We start from the raw sequence: 22,465 nt of genomic DNA on the forward strand, positions 1-22,465 counted from the left end.
CAAATAGCATACTTAGAATACCTGAAGAAAAATATGCAATGTTTTTGCTTTTCCCTATTAACAGTCCTGAAACAATTCAGACTTTCGTAATGCCTCGAAAACTCAAACAATAAAGATATAGAGAGAGGTAGAAACTTAAAACGATCGGAATGCTGCCAAGTTCAGATTGGATTGATCCTTTATTGGTTTGTTTTGGATCTGTATCCAAGACGTTTGGTTGTTTGCGTTTGATAAACACTACTTCATTTGTTCAAACTGCTTATTATGTGTATAAATGATAAGTTTTTTCATGTTATTGGACTACATTTTCTGACATTAATTATCTTTCTATGTATAACTGTGCAATAAAAAATATGTATTCAACCTCCAAGTAACTCACCACTTTAGCTAATATCGAAAAACCGACGTTCCGGCAAATGTTGTGTTTATTATTTCAGCCTTGCATCATGTAAGCGCGTTTACCTTTCCAAATATCTTGTGTATAATAAAAGATATGAGAGAATGGCTATGCTGTTTTTATTGTTACTAAGAAATAATGTTTTTTCTCTTTTAAAATTACTGTACATGATATGGGACACAACTAAACGTTACAGTGACAAATACGAAGAATATCACTCAGTACTTGTTTCTAATAAATACAACGAGATAACCGAAATGAAAAGATTTTCTAACACAGAAATAGAATGATGAATCTTTAAAACTTGAGATATGGAAAATTCCAACATCAAAAATACTGCGGAATATAAGGAAGGAAATCAACATTCAGGTAAAGTTCGACTTTACACTGGATAAGCCTTCATCAGGCGTTGTGAATAGTTTATTAGGCTACCGTACTTTACTCTTGGCCTTTGGTATTGTGCTAATAGGGTTCCACATTTTAAGTCCCACCTAACCAGATCAACATGGTATTTTTTTAAATAGGATTGCACTCAAGTTACTGTACAATTACATTACATATGGAGGTTAGACGTTGCCTCAGGTTGTTAGTGAATCTTAAAGAACCCAGATAAATAACTGATTGTATAAGTCACATAAAAGATCTCATGCTATAACTTGAAGCTTGGAGAAAGTGGGGGTCAGGTAATAAATATTTTAATAATAACAATTAAATTTACGTGGTTCGGAACATCTCGTCTGTATGAGGTGTTTATTTTATATTAACTCTAAAAATTATAAGAAGGATGAAAACAAATTTTATTCAACCACAATAACAAAGGACAGGGCAAACATTTAATACAATCTTAATTTCTTGTAAATATTATATTTAAAATTCCTTACTTTTTGATATTCTAATGTGAATGTGTTGATGTAGTGGTTTTGATATTTGTTTTCTACCGTACTTATACCAGATCCTGGGAGTGTGAGGCATGTTTGATCACGTGGCGGCGCATCTCACATAACACTATCGAGTAGTCCTGTAGTTTTGCATTGGATTTTGTGGCATAGTAATTTGGTATTTGCTCTGGAAGGAAAGGGATATTTCATGTAGTGTATTTTATGAGTATGCTTCTCAAAATGTATTAATAAAAGATAAGATGGTTCCCAATTAACTAAGAGATAACGCTAGGAATAACTGCTGATTGCAACAAAAAAGGACACCTTTAGTACAGCTTCCAAAACAACTCAGGAATAATCTCTTGAAATGCTCAAAAAGTTGATAAATTTGTATCATTCCCAGCTTGTATAAACACATATTGTCACCGTTAGTGAGTTGCTGACTAAACACTGCGGAGCGTTAAAGAGGTGCAGAGGTTATGTTGAGATTTTCGTTTGTGTTTTTCTGACTTTTCAAAAAAATTTTTTTTAAACTTTGAAACCGGCAAATTAATTGGCATATTGTTTACTTTCTTTCATATGTTTCCTTGTACTTCAGGGTTGGCCCCATAAAATATACACTAAGTTATTTTTTTTGAAACGTCGTGTTTCTGTAATGTTACAACAAACTGTGTCAAATACCCTTATTATTATTACCCTACCGCCATTTTTCTTGTGATGACGAATGGAGTTCTACTTTTATGTACGTTTGTACATGTATGTTGTGACATTACATTTGACGATTTACATTAAGCTGTCAAAAACAGCAATAACAATTTCAAAGGCTGATTTTTGCTTCATTTAACCTTCATCTGAAATCTGACATATGTTGTAAGTATAGCAAACATAATTAACTACATAAATGTTGTTATTACAACAGCTTTTAAGAAAAACATAAACAAATGTTGTTAATACAAAAGATGGTAAGAAGAACAGTTCCACAGGAAGTAAATCTGAAGCGTATAACCTCCTAACGAGACTGGGATTGTAGGTAATAACGTCGCTTCCAAGAGTGGTTAAGATTTCCTTTTACTTCAACCATTTCCTGCATCACAAACATTATTCCATCCTTATTTTCTATTGTAATAAGTAAAGAGTAGATTTTATTGTAATAGTACATTCAATTGAGAACAGATATATTTACTCTCAATTTTAAATCATAAACATCATTAAATTTTATAGATGAATATTAAATCAATATCAGAATTTTATATTGATAAAGAGGAATCCATTAAGCAAAAAAAAAAAAAAAAACAAAATGTTTCCTACGCAATGAAATTATTGTATTTATAATCACTATGCTATCTATATATTGTAGACAGATAAATAAGACATATTATTCATACTGTACTGTTGTGGGAAAACAATCAATTTATTTTTAAAATCTTTAGTTGGTTAGGTAGCATAACCGAAAAAGTACTCTTTTCCATTGCCTGTTATTGACTGAAGTTTTTCTGATCAAAATCTGCATCTCTGCATATGTCGACGGATTCTGTTGTCGTTGATAACGCTTGTAAATAATAGCAATCTCTTGATGACAACGTTCTCTGTATTCATCACGTACCTAGTTTCAGGTTGAAATGCATGACTTATAGTCTCTTAGTATTTTTTATTTAAGGCCAACAAGAAGCCTTTATTATTGAACAACGTTTTAAGACATAAACATAATCTGCACATGTCAATCAAGAGGACAATATATTTCGAGTGTTTAATATGTTTAATAACGTACTGAGTATTTAATTGTGTGCTCAGATTTCTTATGAAATTATCTTAACTTTAATGAAACAAAAATAACCGTCACTTAAGTGATTATTTGGTTCGCACCTTATCTATGGTTCACGAAAATGGTAGATTTTATACTAAAATAACACGTCTTAAGGCAAGTGAGATGGCAAATAATTTGGCACCCATTAACCGTCCATGTTTTATATGTTAAAGTTAAAATATATATTTGTAATCACTTTTCATTATATTTGTTAGTAAAGTTTTTGGCTCTTGTGTGAACCATTAATAAATGTAGAAGATTCTTAGAAATACGGAACACTGTGATTGGCTGCATCGTCAATGAAATGTTTAACATCGTACCTGCGAATGAAGTTCTTTAGTTTTAATCTATCTTACAGTAGGATGACACTAGGAGTGAACTTCTGAGAATACTGATATTCAGCCACAGAGAGAAACTACATATAATATAATTTATAACCTTTGGCACGCTCAATGCAGTATCAATAATTTATCCACCAGGGCAAAATACTTATTTTTTGTAGTAAAGTAAATTAAATTGACATTTATAAATAAGCTGTTTGCACATTTTGAGGTAAAAGGAGTTCGTTAGGGGAAGGTGCATTAATATATGGCCTGAAATAAAAGTACGTCTAAAATTATTGAACATTTTAAAATTTTAATTTTATTAGTACAATATGTTTTGCACAATAATTGTATTTAGTACAAAATTTGGAAGAGAATATATCAGGATATTGTTACTGTGGTTACATTGAATGAACTTTGTTGTAACTGTCGCAGTAGAAAGTTACAATAACATTTCTTTAACAGTGTTCAATAATTTAGTGTGTTCCGTTCAAAAGAAACTAAATGCTTTTAAAATCAAATAGTTCTGCCTAAAACGGAAAGTTAATATTAGTATAAGGTTTCAGAGTTTCCGGTAACCAAATAAGTCATCCATGTCCTGATTTAACACCCTCAAGTCAAATTCAGACATTATAAAATTCTTATCTAAATTTTGTAACAAAACTTTACCATACTATATCTTAGAAATTAAAAAGATTGAAAACTTATTTTAATTTGAAGGTAATTTTCGAAACTATACCTTTAAAATTTTAGTTGTTTTATATTAACGGTAACTGTCTCATTCCATAATAGTTCTCAAACCTTCTTCTTGAGAGTCACATGTTAGTTCAATAAAAACTAGATTCATAGTCCTAGTAACATATAAAGGCAGTAAATCCAAATTTAATTTTCCCCGTGGCTGTTATTTAAAAAAGAAAGATTTCAAGACCAAGAGCGATTGTGTTAATTGTTTCAAATACAATGTTAACCAGATGTGAATATTACTCATTTTTATATATTAGGCAGCAGAGACATCTCTCTGGTAGGTGTCATAAACAACAGTACTGGCGTTCCGTCGAGATTAATGTTTTGAATCTTTTCCCAACAGACTTGACCGATTGAAAAATAAGGGATACGTATACTTTTACTAAACTGTTGCTGTGATAATTGTTTGTCGAATCAAACACAATTAGTACCACTTATACATTACTTTACAAGCAATTATTATTTACTTACTTTTGAACGTCAAAAGAGTAAGAATTTATAAACAAAGTATAATATGGTATATAGAACGCTGTTAGTTCTGCTCCATTCGTGGGAATTATGAATGACGTAATAGTAAAACAATTGCTCTATTTGTTTTTCAGTTCGAATCGCAACGAAAATTGCTTATCTATTTACAATTTTTAATATATTTAGTCTGACTGTGGAGAGCCATCGTCAGTCAACAGAGTAATTAAGACAGTTCTAACGGGAAATGTAATAAAATGAAACCTATTATTATTGGTTAATCTCCCACGGAGTTTGGGAAATCCAGAATTTAAGTAATGAAAACATATAAAATCATGTAATACAAATATCTACACAAGGATCTCGGTCACAAACATTTCTGTCAAATTTTTCTTCGTCCTACATCTCCATTTGTAATAGTAATAGTATAACACAACAAGCATTATTATGCAATAACTAAAAACTACTTTCAGAGTGTGATATTCTTAATTGGTGAAAATTTTACATGATTTTAATTGTTCACCAAACACATACACACACGGAAGTGATGATATTTCTTATTTTGAAATATGCTTACTGCAATCAGAACGGAATATTAAGCACAGTATGTTTAGGCTCTTTTACAAAAATAAGCTACACCTTGCCTACCTTGAAAGCACCCAGGCAAGAGTAGCTACGGATAGATGCGGTGGCCAACCCCATAAGGGTTTTACTCAGTCCACTCTGACAGAGCCTGATTGTATTATTCATACTCAACAAATCCATTCTTACTCTTAGGTCCTAATTCAATATTTAAGTATTTATGTGTTGTAACCGTTAAATTTTTATTATTTTAATTTATTGCAAGGGGATAATTTCATTTTCGATTATGTTTCTATTTTATTTGATTTGGTAAGCTTACTCGTACTTGTTAAAATAGTCTACATTACACTTTTTATTTTGCAGAGTAACATTTACTTTATTTTACCATGATATTTTTCTTTAAAGAAGTTTCTTATGTTCCAGGGTTCCTTTTGTTTGTTGCCTGTTTCATCCTTTTGCTGTACCAGTCTGCTTTATTCAACTCTAGTCTTAAACTATATACTAAAATGGTATAATTTCAGGCCGATCTTTTTATATTTGTTTATATTACCAAATATTTGTTTAATACAACCATATTTAATTAATTTTAAGTAATATATCTTTAACTAGTGCTATGTTTTAATTATATGTAAAAGTTCCGATGCAAGATTTTTTTTGAAAATGCAAAGTGTATTGTTGAGCTTTTTAAGTGTTCATTTTTAATACACATTTTTGTAAATTGCAAATAATTTTCTGGCGAATTCAGATAAATTCTGCTTACATCAATTAATACAAATGGTAATTGACCATAATTGTGCTAATTTAAAACAACAGTCACCCCAAGTTTCCTTTCTTAAATACCTCTATGTAAATAGTATTGAGCAATACTAAAATATATCAATAATATTGTATATCAAAAAAGAAATATCTTTTAGAACAGGTAAAATGATGTTCGTAATGTGTTAAAAAGGAACGTAATTTAGAAGTTGATACCCGAAAACCTTTATTATTTCATTTCAATTTTGCTATTTGATTGGGCATATCATCTTCCAGATTTCAGAAATGTACAACATGGTCTACTGTAATCTTTGCATATAATTGTCCTCACTCCTAATATCTGCCTCCTCCGTTCCTGACTTTCTATCAATTCCTCCAGGTTTGTTGCTTCATATAAAACTCGATTCTAATACCTGTAAATAATACAAACAAGACCTTATGCCCACGAAGGTTCATGTAGCTTTCCCTTGGATTAAAATTGTAATATTAATTCCAAACCACTTTCAAGTCTTTCCAACAACCCCGAAAAACTTGAGAGCACTCATCGAAAAACTTTCCTTCGTTGGAAGCTCCCAGGCTTTGGGAGCTTCTCTCAAGAAGAGCTCTATGGCTGGACCTTTGGAGCTTGCAGCCTCTGAGATCTCTCTGCTTCTGATAACGTCCTGCACATGACAGGTCACGGTATTTGGGAACTTCCAATCACTCATAGCTCTGATGAACAAAAACTACCGTGCGCAAACTATTAAATTAAATTTTGTTGCTATTTTTCTATTCTTTCTGTACAAAATAACGACCTGGTTTATTTAAATGGATAAGCTATCTCTTTATTTTATAATCTAAAAATATCTTCAAATGAATGATTTCGTACATTTTTAAATAACTATTATAAAATGTGGTTTGATATGTTATAATGAATGAATAAGTTTTTGTTACCCTTTAAGTTATATAAACAGTTTTAATATATAGTATAATGTAAACAGTTTTAATATATAGTATAATGTTGATATATAATAAGGCATAAACATAACTATTTAGTATGCACTTTTCATTATTATACTATCAATTATAAAACCAGTTGTATATTATTTAATTTTATAATATAATCCATGCTCACGCTCCAATAGTTAGAGACGTAATTAAATTCCTGTATGTTCGTGCGCACACAATTAATTATTACCGTTACCCCATTTATTACGATGTATACCACAATTGTCATATTGTTACAGAGCGTGTATTACTTTGTAATAAATTTGAATCAGAATGTTATTAGCTCGCTATTGTTTTATTCGTATAAATAACGGTTATTGTCATAAATCTACTAGGCGGTACAGCACATAAATAGTAATGAATAATAGACTTAATACGGTCGAATTAGAATATTACATTTTAGTTATAGCAATTAAATCAATTAATTTTTTAATTCTTGTAAAAAATGTTGTGATCTATTGGAGAAAGTATTTTATTGAGAGATGTATAACGTGTTATGTTTGTTGCAGATGTGTTATCATATTTCAAGATAGTTGTATGTAACTTTACGTAATATGTAGCAGATTACGCTGAGGTTGCATGAACAATGTCAAGTCTATAATAAGCCATTTATATAATTTGATGTCCTGGGTTACATAGACGATCGTATAAAAAGGAATCTTTATATTCCCGCTAGACAAGAGTGAAGTACCTGCCTACTTAGTGATGTGCTTCAATGACGCTCAGCCTAATCCCTTGGTTGAATAAGCACTATCAGTAAACTCATTTATTACTGTATATAAATTAATTTTCATACAAGACTTTAAGACCACATGTGAATAGTCTTTTTAGATGTTGTGCCACATGATAAAGACACACTGTATTCGTTAATATAGGTTTTATAGTAGTGTTCAATAATTTCATGCAACGAGTTCATTTAAGAGATTATAATAATACAAAAGTTCACTGAAATAAAATCTTGCAACCATTGTTAAATACTCTCTTCCCAATCCAGTTTTTATTCTTTGGATAACAATTTCGTTTGTTCAAATCTCATGTGACGGTAATCAGCTATTTTACACACTTATTAAAAAGTTATTAAATACATGTTAAAAGAAAAAAAATAATAATAATGTCAAATATATAGAAATTTAAGTATTTAAGAAAGACTTAACTATCACTGATCATAGCTGTGATTATTTAGTTTTTTGTGTATTAAAGAAATATTAAAATTTATTTATGTAAGATTTTCAATATTATGTAATATGTTTAATAGAGATAAATATAAATCTGTTAGTAAATAATTTCTTCAACTTTCTTAGTTACCAATAAATAGTTTAGTTTATTTTATTACACTGTAAATTATACTACACATTAAACATAACTTCACTTTCAAAATATAATTTTCATGTCAATACTTAATGTAAATTTATTTTGGGATTGCTACTACTTATATGAAATACAAACGCAAATTTGGTGTATTTTTTTAGATCAGTCGTTGTTTATAGTATTTCCAAATAAATAAGAACTTGATGAAAATACAGAAACGTAAATTGACTAGATCCAAAGTTCTGTTACGGTTTTTGGCGAATTTGTTATTCAGTAATGTTTTGTAAGTATGATAACCATTTTATTTTATAAAATGTTTTAAAATTAGCTTAATTTTTACTTAAGGGAAAACCCTTGCACCTTAACCGTCATTCGGTTATTACTACAGGGAAACAACTGATAATGCTCAATGTATTGTAGTAGACTACGTATATAATCTATACGATGCAGCTCTAAGGTAAGCAGTGCGGTGGTAACATTGACAAAGAACCAGAGTTGTATACAGTCATACAGAGCTGAGAGTTTCGGATCAAGATAAGTGTGACCGACATTTCTCAAAGTGATCCTGTTGATGAGGAGCTGATAAATAAAATGCTACTGCATCAAACCATTATGTTTCTCCAACTTCGGATATTTGTTTCAGATACGAGAGAAGATCAATATTAGTTATTTACAGTATCTCTGTCAAGCCTTAGTAGTTACTTAATTTTAAAATTGCTGCAGAATATCTATATAACATAATAACCTTACTGTAACATATATAATGTGTAAGTAAACAGAAACTCATGTAGTCTCTTTTGATTTGAACATACTAAATTTAGTAAACATTTCTGAGAATCATTATTCATATTCTCTACTGCAACAGTTACAACAAATTTAGTTCAAAATAACCATTTTAACAAGATCCAGCTATATTCTCTTTCAAGTTTTGTACGAAATAACTGATAAAGTATAACCAATGCACAACAAAACCTCAATACATTGATACCAATACAGAAATTTGGCGTGCATACACTATCTATTTCCATCCCTATAAAATAAAAATTACAATGCACATTTTACCAAATCTAATGAAATAGGAATATTTACATTTTAGATATATATTTTCTATTTCAGGCCCCATTATATTCGCGTCCATTTCCTCTAACCAACCCCTTCTAACTCAAAATGTGCAAACAGCTCATTTATAAATTTCAACTTAATCTACTGTACTACAATAAAAAAAGAATTTCGCCTAGAAAATAAATTATTGACACACTATCAAGCGTGCCAAAGATTGTAACCTTTACTATACTTAGTTTCCCTTTGAGGCAGAATCTCAGCATTCACAGAACTTCACTTCCAGATTTATTCCACAGAATGAAATAAAATTAATTCAATCTCAGTTCAATTCAATTCAAGTCGTTCAAACATTCATTGAGAAAGTATCCAATAAAAGTGTCGTGTATAATTACTGTCCATTTATTGACGGTTCATGCACGAGCCAAAAACTTTCCTACCAAACGTAAAAAGTGATTACAACACATTTGGACTTGAACATAAGAAACGTGAATAAATAAAAAGTGTCAAATTATTTGCCATCTGACTTGCTTTGAGACTTTAACTATATATTGTAGTACAAAATTTATCATTTTGGTGAAACAGTGATAAGGTGCAAACTAAGGGATCACTCAAGTGACTGTTTTTCTTCTCAATAATTCTAAGATAATTTTAGAAGAAATCTGATCACATGATAAAATACTTAGTATGTTATTAAACACTATCAACAATTTGACCTATTTATCTTCTTAGAATACATAACATAAGGATTATAAAGAAAGTATTTTCAATTTGGAGGGAAATTTTAATTTGTATTGCTTAAAAAGTCAGAAATGGTTTTGATATTTCTCTGGAAAATTTAATAATGGTTAGAAATTTAAAAATAAGGGTATATATTGCTGTTCTCAGTGGAATGTATATTTGAAATTAAATCTACTCTATACTTATTACAATAGAAAATAAGGCAGGAATAATGTTTGAGATGCAGGAAATGGTTGAAGTAAAAGCAAATCTTAACCACTCTTGGAAGCGACTTTATTGCCTACAATCCCAGTCTCGTTAGGAGGTTATACGCTTTAGATTTACTTCCTGTTTTACTATTTTTCTCTTAACAGCTGTTGCAATAACATCATATTGTATCACTGTAGTTCTTTATATCTATTATACATGCATCATGTGGCAGATTTCAACATCAATCAAAAATAAAATCAACATTTTAAAGGGCTATTATTGTTCTTGACAGCTATTATGTTGTCAATAGTGACTTAAAAGTGTAAAACGGTCTATTACTGATGTTACGAAAATATTCATGTTTTATGTTACAACACCTTATTTGACTTATTTATTCATTGATGTTATAATCTGTTATGATTAAAATTTATACATATGTGTGTGTGTGTGTGTGTGCGCGCGCGCGCGTGTGTGTGTGTGTGTGTGTGTGTGTGTGTGTGTGTGTGTGTAAAACCTGTTGGCATACAATTTTTTAGTTTCATGTTATATCACTTCCGTCCTGAATAACCACATTTAATGAAAGTAGTACAGTATTTGTTGTTGGTTGTTTTTTCATTCATTTTTACTCATTTTGTTTGTGGAGTATTACTTCATTTAAATTAAATAAGTTAAAAGGTTTTCTAATCCTCAGCCAAGTCACATGAAGAGACATTTACAATCATTGCACTGTATCAATCATTATACAAATAAACTGATGCACAAAGCTTAGGAGGCTAGGTAGAATGTAGTGAAAGGCTTATAAACAATACCACAAAATATCACATGTTAAAACATTATATGAGTGAACTCAAGTCTGTTTACAGATTTCCAATTCCTTGTTGTTGTCATGGTGACCTGTTAGACCCATGTAAATATATTCTCTAACGCTCAGCAAAACTCCATTGAATAAAATATACCATCATAAAACTCGTTATTCTCGCACAGAAATGAAGCATTATGGAAAATGTACATCTATAGGTCCATACATTTATCTTACCACCTTTCAACAGGTTTGAGTCAGACTAACCGATAAGCTATCTCAAAAACCAAAAACAGTTAAAATCTCGGCTCGATGGATAATTGTGTTTGCGTTCCATGAGTTCTATAAGGTTGTTGAATTGCTGAGATATCTGATATTTATATAATACATACATGATGTCTGAAATGTGTGAATGTTTACTTTTGAGGATCTACCTATTTCATTCAATAATGTTACTTATACAGTTTAACGTTGCGAATGTAATACATGTAATACAACAACATAGCATTATCACTGAGTGTTCATGTTGTACATGTTACTGGTAGTATTAAAGAGTAAAGTTTGTATTTTAAAATACCGAAGGTGTTCTACTAACAAAAACTGTTCATACACAGAGACTTTCCACATCTACCAGTCAATATCGCTTTGGATGTTAATGGGGAAACGCTGTTATGGGCTACCGCAAAACGGAAATTAGATTTGCCTCCACAAGATTGAGCCTCATTCCCCAATACAGCTTATATTTATGATGTTAATCACAATGACTGAGAACTTTAATGACATATACTAAGTATGAAGTGCTTTTTATACTCATTTAATTAAAACTCATAGTTCTTACTGTGAACAAACTATTAAGTAAAAGCTGTGGTATTATAAATACTAATGATACTAATATCTAACACTTACTATACACACAGCAATTACTAATTAAAACAGTTAATTTTATCCAAGGTAACTTAATTTTTATAATGTAACTTAACGAAAAAAATTTTGAATTTCACCTTAATTTATAAGTTGCTTAATGAGTTAAATTTTCCAGGTTGGTAGGTCTAGTCGTACCCAGTAGGTACAAGTGCAGGTTAAGCTACGATTTAATATGTAATTTAAACTCGTTTATAAAACAAATATTTCTATTTTATTAGTAAGCTGGCCCTTATAAAGTTCACTCGATAACCAGAAAGGACTAGTTTCGTGAGTCTATACATTTTCCTGTAATCTTGGATGTTTCAAGATAAAACGTAAAACCTGCACTAAACCCACGCTGACGATACTTTAGAGTGACGTAATGCATGAACTGTAAATATACTGTCCCTCTTATCAACATTTGTAGCATTATCAGTTGCGTAACTCATTCACAGTTCTGGTCCCTAGATCGTTTCTACTATTCTATAGATATATTTTTATTACTCAGTTTGATAGTTACATACTTTTAACAATATACAGTAACTTAAGTTTTAATACATTTTATCAAAACTTTATATTTTATCATACAGTTTTGCCAGTTTTTAGAAAAATAATCAAAAGAACCTTTCTTGGCAAGAATGCTTCAATTTTTTAATAAGCACAACCAGCTATCTGAAGACCAGGTTGGATAATTCAGGCCTTATAAATTACTAATTCAGGAAGGGTAATTCTAGAATAGACACAGTTGTAAGTCTAGTCGATATGGTTGTGGAGGGGCTAGATCGTCGACCCACATTGAGTGTATTTCTAGACTTATCGAAAGCATACGACTGCGTTGATCATGTTACAATGCTTGTCAAACTTGAATCTCATAGCATCCGTGGCGTGCTTCACCAGTGGCCCAGATTATTTCTAAGATACATAACTTAAATTATACAGATCGTAAACAAATAACCTGAACAAATTATCCTGAGTTATGGTGTCCCAAAGTGTTCAATCCTCAGTCAAATTCTCATCCTGATCTATGTCAAAGACGTACGTTCATCACTTCTGCACGGAAAAAATTATGCGGTATGCTGATTACATGACTCTTTGTTTTAATAGCTAATCAAAATTTATTCTGGAACAGCAGAGTTTTTTTAGATCAAAAATTGCATCCAACATTTCAACAGCCTCAATCTTAATACAAATTCTGCAAAATCTAATTTTCTAAATTTTGCTATGCGCTCAGTAGACAGCCATTAAATCGAGCTGTTATGTTGGGTGACACCATGCTGAAAGAAGTGTACTGCTTGAAATTCCTGGGAATATGCCTAGATCGAGTGTTCACTTGGAGTGATCACATCGACCACGTTTGCTCAAAATTGGTCTCAGGCAATTTACGTTTTGAGGTCTCTATCCAAATACTGCCTTTCTTACAGGTTAAGTGTAAGAAAGGGCCATGAGGCCCTAACTTTGCCTGTTGAAATAAAGGAATTTTCATTTCATTTCATTTCATTTACTGCCTAATTTAGATTCTGACGATGGAGTAATATGGCTTCATTTACCACCCATCTCACTTACGGTTTAGTGCAAAGAATCAATTCATGACCGTGTTCAAGCCGCAAAAACACGCGAACCGTATTATCGATAAAATTTAGAGTCGTTCTAGGAAGCCAACAAAACTAACAGTTCCGTTCAAATCAGCTATTGTTGGAATAAAGATACAATTCTAACTTCAGTTAGACGTTACGTTGAATAGAGTCGACTTTGACGAATCAGTGATGGGGGTCACGCAACTGTAAACATAAGAAAAAAGTGTGATTCCATTACTGCAGGTTTTGTAGAGAAACTAAACGATTCTTAACAATAACCACATCATGTATCATTGGAAAGTCCTACATTAAAGAAGAAGAAGGGCGTATATTATAACATTAAATCGACTGTATCAGACATAACATTGTATTAAAGGTGTAACAGTATTTTTACTCATGAAGATTGTAGATTTAGTTATCATTTTATTAGTAATATAATTTAAAAGTGTTTAGCTGTATTCCCAACAATTTTGATAAATATCTCATATTTTTGAGCATTTTTCAAATGCATTATCTGATGATACTATTACATATAAAAGTATGTGCTTTGAAATTCAAAAGAACGCTCAATTTTATACTCTGCTGTTTCGGTTTATATTTGTTTTAAAAATTTTAATAACAATTAAAAGGCAATTAATCTGGCAGTTAACCAATTATAGACTATGTAGAATGAATGTATGTGAATGTATCGTATCATTTTGTATTATTTGGTTCATAAATATAATAAAATACAAACATCAGAATACATTTCTTCTAATGTTAAAGATAATCTAAATGTTATCGAGAAGTAATCAAGATACTATAAAAGTCCTGAACCTGATATTTATCTCACCACTAACAATCTAGGACGTGCAAACACCGCTCTTCCTAATTCTGAGTTACTAAATAACTAAAAAGCTTCAGATTAAAAGTTGTGTACTAAAAATAGACCACTGCAAAATATCGTGGAAATATAATCATGAATATATGTGATATAATGGGTTTAGAGTAAAATATCTTTTAAAGAATGTTCCCTAACGTTTGTGATCAAAACAGCTGTTTTGTTTAGCTATACATCACAACATTCACAGCAAAAATGTAAAATGTTACAGGTGTTCTAGCTTTTATGTTTTTCATTTATCAGAAGTAGCTTTATATAAACGTCTATACGAATCCTGGATATTCTGTATTATATCATAACTAATAGGTATAGTTTATAATATTACTTTGTTTTTTTGGGAATATTTCTATTGTTTAACCGAATCGTCGCAGAAAACTATTAATGTACTTCCTGAACCTACAGAATACGATAAGAGTCCTGACACGGAAGAAAATTATGTTTACCTATTTTTTTAGCAGAGGTTCCACAGAGGTTTAAGCAAATTTATCTGGCCAACTCATCTACTTAGAAGATGAGCTATTATCATTATAAGTGAATTCGCTTTCACTAGGCATTGAAGAGATAATAGATGTCTAAAATAAATTGTAATTTGAAAATCTAAACAATCACACCAGTATTTTAAGTTATCTATGGCTTGAAATAAGAAAGATTTTTTTAATGTATCCAGTTTTCCATGTTTTTTCTTCAGCCCAAACAGAAATTGAGAATACACAAAACTCTACCACTCTGTAAACAGTTCACGATCGCTAAATTTGAGTAACACTTGACATTGATATTGAAAGTAATTTTATAAACAACTTTAAAAAACGGTTGATAAAACTCAGCTGAAGATAATTCAAGAAGGACTAAGTAGGAAGACATACAGAAAGGATTCTCTTTTCATACTAAAGAACCAAAAACTCAGAAAATAAGACTTGACATTTAAAAAATGTATTTTAAAATCCAAGAATATTTTCAATGCAAAAGGTGTTTAGAGAATCATAGAAAACTCGCCTAATTCATACTTAATCATAGAACTGAATGTATATGAATTTATAAATGTATGTACGCTGCTGGAGTATGTATGTTTTTTTTTGGTTTATCAAAGTCCAAATAAAACGTACTCTCGTAACAGATGATAAAATGACATATATTAGAAATATTATGTACTTGGCCACAATGCTTCTAATATGTAATTAAAGAACTTACAATTCCTAAAAGAAAGTTTGTAATGTTTTACGCTTTACTCAGTTAACTGTCCTGAAACACTAACAATTTCGTAATGTGTGGAAAAACTCGAATAGTAAAGAGAAAGAGAGAGGTAGAAACTTACGAGCGATCGGAGTGTTGCCAAAGGAGTTTAGATTGGATCGATCCTTTATTGGTTTGTTTTGGATCTGTTTTCATGACCTTTGTTTGTTTGAGTTAGATTTCTTCCACTTACTTATAAACGTAACTGGAATATCTAGATGTATTGATCTTTTTGTTTTGAGGAAGAAATATTTTTAAATAAAACTTTTAAAAATGTGCTTATTTATCTTACCACTTTTACACATTTCACTGACATTGAGGCCAAATGTTTGCATATTATTTCCGCCTTTTTAATATAGTTCGGTATACCTTTCCAAAATATCTTATTTATGATCTATATCTATGCTATTTCATTTATACGATTATTTTTTATTAATTAATAGAGATTAATTTTTTAAATTCTTCATGCTATCTAACAAATTACATTATATACGACACAACTGTACGATACAGTCACAATTGTTAAGGTTTTATCACTCAGTACTTGTAGGGTACGGACGGGCCATTTTTGTAGGGATCGCCGAAATGAAATGTTTCCACCGCAGGGAAGGAGTGATGAATATGCAGTATTTGAGAGACGGAAAGTTCCAACTTTGAAAATACTGCGGACTATAAAGAAGGAAATCAGCATTGAGGGCGAAGTTCGACTTTGTACCCGATAAGCCTTCATCAGGCGTTGTGAATAGTTTATTAGGCAATTCTACTTTTTCTCGGCCATTGGTATTGAGTTTGCAGGACTTCTTTCAAATCTCGCCTAACCAAAATAGAATAGTAAGACTGCACTTACATTACTGTAACATTTATTACATTATTATTCAATATGAATATTACCAGCATGTGTATTGTTAGCGAATCTTAAACAAACTAGAAAAATGTTTTAAAGTAGATTTTTTAGTACTATTGATTATAATAGTTACATAAATGACAACAAATCTAATATAATAATAATAAATTAGGAGAATGCTACACTACGTATTTCGTATCAGGCTTTGTTGAAGTTGTATGCAACATTTTAAGTCCTTAAAACATTTCCTTAAGGCTAAATGTGTTTTAGCCTCTTAGAAGAAGAAGCTTAGAAATTGCAATTTTTAAGGACCTTTGCGCTGCTTCCGGAGTGACATGATATTCTGGGTGGGTACGGTTGGGGATAGGGACCACTGTCGAGATTAATGACGAAAAATTTAGGGCATTACTCTTAAATCATGTATTCTCGGAAGAAGTGAAAACCTCGAAACTAGCATCTCCAATCAAAGCAGACAGGGGGCGGCACATCCTTATGGCTGTCAAGATTCTTGAAATCTTAGAGTACGAGCCCTACAAACTCCAACAGTCATCTCTCACAGTAGACTAGACCTATCGAATTACCCTTACGCCCCAGATCCTCGATATTTGCGATTAGTGATATGCCGCTCCTGGACACATATAAGGTTACCCAGATATAAGTGAGACATCGGAGATTCTGTGATTATCTCGTTGTATACTGTGATTTATTCTTCCCTTATACTGTCCTTAACTCGTTGCGACCATGCTTAACCCCAAGGTCAATATAAAAATGTTAGTTAACCCTCAGCCTAACCTCAAGGAGGCATGCTCAATCATCGTCGTTGGTGTCCCTTACATAGAAATGAAACTTAATGTAAATCGTGAAATCTGAAGTTCGGCACGTTGTCGAGTGCACAGAAATTATATTTCCCCTACGAGTTATAGGCTTCCCTAACGCGCAGTCAATGAGTAAACAGCAAATATAACCATGTTAAATCTCACACACATTTGGTGTACTTTCTAAAGGGATGATCTGGCTAATGTAGGGATAAGCCCTCCTCGCCCTGTGTGTAACAGCTTGGCCCGTCACGGAACATAAACAAGGCTTTAGTGATGAAACACGTCTATTGTTCTGAGAGAAAGGCGATCATCCATCGGCCTATCAGAAAACCCTTTTTAAATTATTGAACATTTAACCCAACTAGTCCTCGGTGGATTATTGCAAGGACGTAAATCCACGATAAATAAATAAATCAAATTATTTCTGTAGCAAATACAAATATAAACATTGAAATGAACTTACTAATAAGTGAAACGTATGTTAAAGTACTCTGATCACTATTTAAAGAATGACAATAGGTATAAACTTAAAACTTTGGATGGTGGTCCCGTTTAAGCTCTATAGGTGCAGTAAGAAGGGGTTTAAATATTTTTAGGTTTATCAGATTTATAAAATAAAAACCAGAAATCACAATTTACGCTGTCGGAAATATAAAGAGAGGTGGATAGCTGAAACTGCGTGCATACATTATCTTTGGTAGTTACAAGATCACCACATATGGAACTTTTATAAAAACGTAATATGTTAATGGGAAATCGAGCAATAACATTGAGTTTTAAATTCGCTGTTTTAAATAAAATGACATATGTTAACCAAAGACTCCCTTCTTAATTCTGTACTTGATTGTTGGTGCTTTCTTAATGAATTTGTTCCAACGTAATCCCAAAACCAATATTTTTTCAATGTTCTGATCCTGATAAAAGTTTTATTTTATCCAAATAACACAAAAACGTAGGACCTGTTGCATCACAAAAACTCATCTTACCCACTGTTAGCCTGTAAACAGAAAACACCAACTAATATCCATAGGAGGACGTTATAAGACAAAAATCGTTATTGGGACGTATTACGATTTCCAAACCAAGCCCTAAATGGGGGATATGAGTTTTAAATTAAAATATTTCAATGTAAACACCCATCGAGTGACGAATTTACAAAACCAGAGGTCTCTTATTTTAATCCAGTCAAAAATGGCGGTCTCTCAGGTTTAATTTTGTAAATACGCGTAAATCAATATATTTGGTACAAAATTAATTACATATATGACACATATTTAAAATCTATATTAAACAGGATTTTTAAAAGCATGCACAAATTGCCAAAATCTTATTTAACATACGTTTTTAATACAAGATTTTAAAAATATAACACATTATATTTTTACGCGTGATTTTTACCAATTGTTATTTAAAATGAACGTATTTTCTGTTAAACATATTATGTAGTGCACAAACACTTCTTATCGATCAGTAAAAATGACGAAAGTTTATGATCAAGTTGACCTGTCGTCAATGACGTCGTACCTGAGACGCTTTGTTTTCATTGTTGTCAGTTTAATGTTTCGGTGTTAGAATGTTGTGGTTATGCTTACGTTTGTTTATAATTATAATATTCCCAAATTGTTTTTGTGTAATTTAGGCTTGTGTTGATGTATTATGAATCGTTTAAGGTCCTTACCGAATGAAAATACTCTTAGATAAATAGTGGAGGAAGAGTAACTGAATGACAACTTTGTAACTGATATTTCTGCTGCAATGAAATATTTTACCATTTGTATTTTGGACCAATTCACCTCTATAAGCATGTTGTCCAGATAAAAAAGTTTAAGTCTCCGACCTTTACGGTATTTCGCTTCGGAATTTATTTAGTTAAATCAAAGTGGAAATAAAGTTAGTCTTTGATATCATGTTTGTACGTTTTACTGGTGGTTTATCCACTAACTTCCATCATAATGTAGCTCGTATATATATATATATATATATATATATATATATATATATATTATATATATATATAAGAGGTATAGATCTTTAGCTTTATAAGCATCTATACCTTACATTATCAAATAAAACCTAAGAAAAAAGTAGGCACTAGGAATAGAATTGGGTTTGTCAATTAGAAAACAGACACTTTTAATTAAAAATAATAATCACCAAAGAAGATCTAAATGTTTGTACAGTAAGAACTGCTCCCTTTATAGCCAAGAAGATGGTATCGTTTTATATCTGAAATAACTTTAGAAAGAGTTAAACAAACAGTAAACTTAATATTGGAGCTGACGAAAACAAACCAATATCGGATGAACCGTTCGCTTCCAATACCTGTATTCCTCGCACTGCTGTTGTTTGCTAACCCGTATTAAAATGGAATATTAGTTACCATCTAACTCAAAAAATGAAAAATATTAAAATTTCCGTTTGCAGTATTAACATAGGCTTTAGTTAAATGCATTTTGGACAATAAATTGTTTTGCTGATTGCTTATATATAGTAAGGAATTGCTGAGTAATGGACTTGCTGAACTTTATTTTGTAATCAGTAAAGTAGATTTTTGAGCATATTGTAAACTTCTGGAATTAATAGGTTTTATATATAAATTTTGTTTGAACTACATAGTTGTATCCTCTACAAACCACTGGGATTATACAGGTCAATGATGAATTAGTTAGTCATCCAACGTTTTGAAAAGGAACATTGCAATAATGTATTTAGTCACAACTAGTATTTAAAGTAACAGAGTGCATTCTTTCATAGTTCGCTTAGCAAAGACTTTAAGTTTAGTCACATTTATCAGTGTTTCAAAAAGGTTTGAAATAAATTAAGTATTCAACGACGTTTTTAATTCCTTGTCCATGCAAGATTATATATAATTCTAGCAACAAGAACTCATAAACACTATAACGCACGAGTACAATTTCTACCAGAATCACACTGTTATGTTATATATAACAAATATAAAACTGTTGTTAAATTAATCATGAAACAATTCGATCCCTTTTTTAATATTTAATGCAGTTTGATAAATGTATGTCATTAAAACCATTTATACAGTTAATATTTCATAACTGACACGTTTATGTAGGTATTCTATCATTGAATATTCAGTATTTTGAAAGGAACACAACAATATGGTCCAGATGTGGAGGTAGTAATTATGGAGGAAACAGGATTTTCCGGACATTTGCCATCGTTCAGTGAAACAAAAAATCACTAATACTACATTTCGATATCTGCAATCTGATCTCTTCTTCTGGTAAGTAACTAACCTAACACATAATTACAAACAAGGTTATAATAAACAAATCATACCAGAGCGTTATGATACGCGTAAGTAAGGAATTACAACCACCATGCTGTGTGTCAACTTCACCAGTTTATGTATTAGGTGTAACGTGTCTATAGTAGGGTTATCTTCTATAAACCAATTACAACTATTTTTGTTTTAGTATAAGAGCGATCAATTGTGTTCTGAACTAATAACCCTTTATTCTAAGAATGCACAAGTTCCAATGGAATTCAATAATTAAACTCAGTATAAAATTAACTGTAATTTTAATAAAAATATGAAATCAATAATACAGCAACGCCAAGCTATCTTTCTTTTACTTTGAATTTATTCTCAATTATATCTTATTTATAACCCATCAAAAGTTCACAAGTCCAGTCTTAAAATTAACAATCAATCAATCATTCAATAATTGTGTCCTTCAAGTTCTCAGTGCTAATTTTTTTTAACACAAACTCAAAATAAAAATCTTCATTAAACTTCAAAATAAAATAATCTTCTTCAAATATAAAATGAAACAAATAATAAAATAATACTTCTTCTCAAAATAAAAATCAAACAAATTAAGATAATATTAATATTTAATATATGAACAAAGACAATGTCCAACCAGTTAAACTGAAAATTGTATCAATTTCAAACTACTTATTTTCTCTAAATTTCCAATTTACAAATTATTGAATTATCCAGAATTATCCGCTTGGCTTTGAAGGTTAAATTTAGGAACTTGTTAAAATATCTATAGAATCTCAGAACATTAAATGAATTTTCTTTTTTAGTAGGCTATTCCTGATTAAACCAAATTGAACAGGAAAATATCATCAAGTAATTTTCTATTTCAATATTAAATTCTAACTTTCACAGTACCTCACACATCTGCTGAAGACTTCACCAAGTAACCAAAAAGACTATTATAGATTAATTAATTTAAACTTGAGACTTTAAATTTTGAAAAGAAATTTTAATCTTAAACTCAACCTTCTTCCCGAAAAATCAATACGGCAAGAGTAGGCTATCACTTCTACACGTACTTCTCTCTCTGAGCACACAGCAAAGAATCCCCGAAAAACGTGGTTGAAGCCACCGGAAGGATCTAGAAGTCCCTCCCACCATCAAATCGACCTAACATTGGCCAATCAAATTTGAGCAAACACAATGTCTGAATTAGATGGTACCTATCCAACCCAGACCTGTAACCTATGCTTAATACCTAGATACAAAAGGAAGCTTCTAGCATTCCTCGAACCCGAATCGACAAGAAATTCAGCACTGCTGGAAGGATCACAATCTTACAATTCAATTATTATATTAATTCACAATTCTCTTAATTAAAAATATAAAGATTCCTATAAATAATTAAATAATATAGGAAGCATCCTATATTAGGTTACTTATTTACCTGAAGATTGCGGATCTCGGAACGTAGTGTTACTGATTTTGTGTTTCACTGGACGATGGTAAATGTCCGGAAAAATCCTGGTTCCTTCACAAATCTTCCACCGTAAAAAAAAATTTCCAACAAGGGTATATGATATTAATTTGTTTTTAAGTAAGTAACTAATTGTTTTGTTCATTAAAGTAATTATGAAGTAGGTTATAATAACTTCAATATTAAGTTTAATACCGTTTCATCCCAATATAGATCTTCATATTTAAGTTTTGTTCTTTAGTTTTTATGAGATTGGCTTTATACCTATTTACAATATATTTACTTCTTAACTTTTTAAAAATTGTGGATCCTCACATGTTTTAAGCATAGTAACAAGCAGTTGTAAAATGTTCACGTTACTTTACTTGATTACGCAACAAATCGCCCAGGTTTAAATCAGTGTATTTCATTAGTAATTCATGTTCAAAAAGTAGCATAGTTTATAAAATTAATAACACTGGAGGGTTTT

Source organism: Homalodisca vitripennis, chromosome 7, assembly GCF_021130785.1.
Source record: "Homalodisca vitripennis isolate AUS2020 chromosome 7, UT_GWSS_2.1, whole genome shotgun sequence".
Lineage (NCBI taxonomy): Eukaryota > Metazoa > Arthropoda > Insecta > Hemiptera > Cicadellidae > Homalodisca > Homalodisca vitripennis.